General features: G+C 49.2%; 1 protein-coding gene across 1 annotated transcript in view; it reads left to right on the forward strand.

Annotated features, from left to right (window-relative positions):
- LOC106011974 (YEATS domain-containing protein 2) overlaps positions 1 to 2,419 on the forward strand; it is a gene marked incomplete in the record, with an annotated part of 34,785 nt that overhangs the window by 2,575 nt on the left and 29,791 nt on the right.

Here is a 2,419-nt window from a genome sequence, read left to right on the forward strand (position 1 = left end):
GGGGTCGGCACACGACACAGGCGTTGAACAACGTGCTGGGCACCATACAGCACGGGGGGAGACAACTCTTGCTGGTGGCCAACACCGCCGCTCACACACAGCGCGTCAACCAGACTCCCACGTCCCTCCACCCCCACACCCCCCCTCACCTCGCTGACTCACTACCAAACTCCTCCTCTGTGCCAGCCCTCCGGTCCCAGGCGTCCACCCCACTGGCCACCGTTTCCACCAAGCCTGGGACTGTCACCATTCTACAATCTTTCCCACAATCTGTGTCACAAGCAGCGCCCATTCCCCCACGGTCGCCGAGTGTGGCGTTGGCCGACAGTCCTCGCGTTGTGGCTGTGCAACAAACGTCGCTGGTCCACGCCCGCCTCACAGAATCCGCGGCAGCTCAAAGCTTGCTGAGTAACCCCGCCTCATTGGCCGTGTCTCCCAGCTTTGAGAAGATGTCAGCGGTGGGAGTGAGGAAGCATGGAAGAGGTGTACGTGCGGTGCCCGGAGTGGCCATCAACCGCAGCCTTCGGACAGACGAGGAGCGGCGTCTTGGCCAGTACGAGATCCTCAACGCCTGGAAAAATAACCCGGAGAAGTTTTCGCGTGTCCCGTCCAAGTCCAGGAAAGTGTGCAGGTCTACCGACGTGATAGACGGAGACGTGGACCATCTGCCCTCGCTACAGTGAGTCCCACATTGTCTCCTGTACTCTCTACCGTCCTTTACTCTCTACCGCCACTACATACTGCCATGCTAAGGCAGAGCGACGTATCTGCACTTTTTATCATTTTGAGTTACGTCGCGCCGCCTTTGGAAATATGGGCGTGGCCCTTCAGTTATGTCTGTTTGCCATAGTGAAATCTCCTATTTGTGGTGCAGATACGTCTGTTTGCCATAGTGAAATTTCCTATTTGTGGTGCAGATACGTCTGTTTGCCATAGTGAAATTTCCTATTTGTGGTGCAGATACGTCTGTTTGCCATAGTGAAATTTCCTATTTGTGGTGCAGATACGTCTTTCGCGGTCTATAGCCGGGTCCCCATTCCCACCTGGGTGAAGTGAGGAACATTTGTGTAAAATGCCATTCCGTAGGACACAACATTGGGGCCCTGATAGTATTCAAACCCATGACCTAACAGTTGCAAGTCCTGTGTTGCATGTGCCATAAAACTGATGAAAACTGGAGAGTCATAGTAGGCCTACCTATGTTCTAGTGTGTGTGTGTGTGTGTGTGTCTGTCTGTCTGTGTGTGTCTGTCTGTCTGTGTGTGTGTCTCTGTAAGTGTGTGTGTGTGTCTGTCTGTCTCTGTAAGTGTGTGTGTACGCGCACGTGATTGTGGGGGGGGGGGGGGGGTCTATACCTTTCATATTTCTCTACATTTTCTTGTTTTTCTGCCAAATAAAAAATGATGAAGTGAAGAAAAGCAGGTTGGTTTTTTTTTATTCCCCCTTTTTGTGAGTGAGGGTGAGGTGTGGGTGAGGGTGAGATGTGGGTGAGGGTGAGGGTGAAGGTGAGATGTGGGTGAGGGTGAGATGTGGGTTATGGTGAGATGTGGGTGAAAGTGAGGGTGAGGGTGAGTCTGTGTAACTTTGAGATCTCGGTGAATGGAAGGCAGACTATGATGTTTTCCTAGTGAATAGAGAGAGGGTGAGATGTGGGTGAGGGTGAGGTGTGGGTGAAGGTGAGATGTGGGTGAGGGTGAGATGAAGGTGAGAGTGAGGGTGAGTCTGTGTAACTTTGAGATCTCGGTGAATGGAAGGCGGACAGTGAATAGAGAGTCCTATGATGTGTCCTATGATGTGTCCTACGATGTGTCCTAGTGAATAGAGAGTCCTATGATGTGTCTATAAAGTGTCCTAGTGAATAGAGAGTTTTACGATGTGTCCTATGATGTGTCCTAGTGAATAGAGAGTCCTATGATGTGTCCTAGTGAATAGAGAGTCCTATGATGTGTCCTACGATGTGTCCTATGATGTGTCCTAGTAAATAGAGAGTCCTATGATGTGTCTATAAAGTGTCCTAGTGAATAGAGAGTTTTACGATGTGTCCTATGATGTGTCCTAGTGAATAGAGAGTCCTATGATGTGTCCTATGATATGTCCTAGTGAATAGAGAGTCCTATGATGTGTCCTATGATGTGTCCTAGTGAATAGAGAGTCCTATGATGTGTCCTATGATGTGTCCTACGATGTGTCCTATGATGTGTCCTAGTGAATAGAAAGTCCTATGATGTGTCTATAAAGTGTCCTAGTGAATAGAGAGTCCTATGATGTGTCCTATGATGTGTCCTATGATATGTCCTAGTGAATAGAGAGTCCTATGATGTGTCCTATGATGTGTCCTAGTGAATAGAGAGTCCTATGATGTGTCCTATGATATGTCCTAGTGAATAGAGAGTCCTATGATGTGTCCTATGATGTGTCCT

This window comes from Aplysia californica, unplaced genomic scaffold (assembly GCF_000002075.1).
Source record: "Aplysia californica isolate F4 #8 unplaced genomic scaffold, AplCal3.0 scaffold00010, whole genome shotgun sequence".
Taxonomy (NCBI): Eukaryota; Metazoa; Mollusca; class Gastropoda; order Aplysiida; family Aplysiidae; genus Aplysia; species Aplysia californica.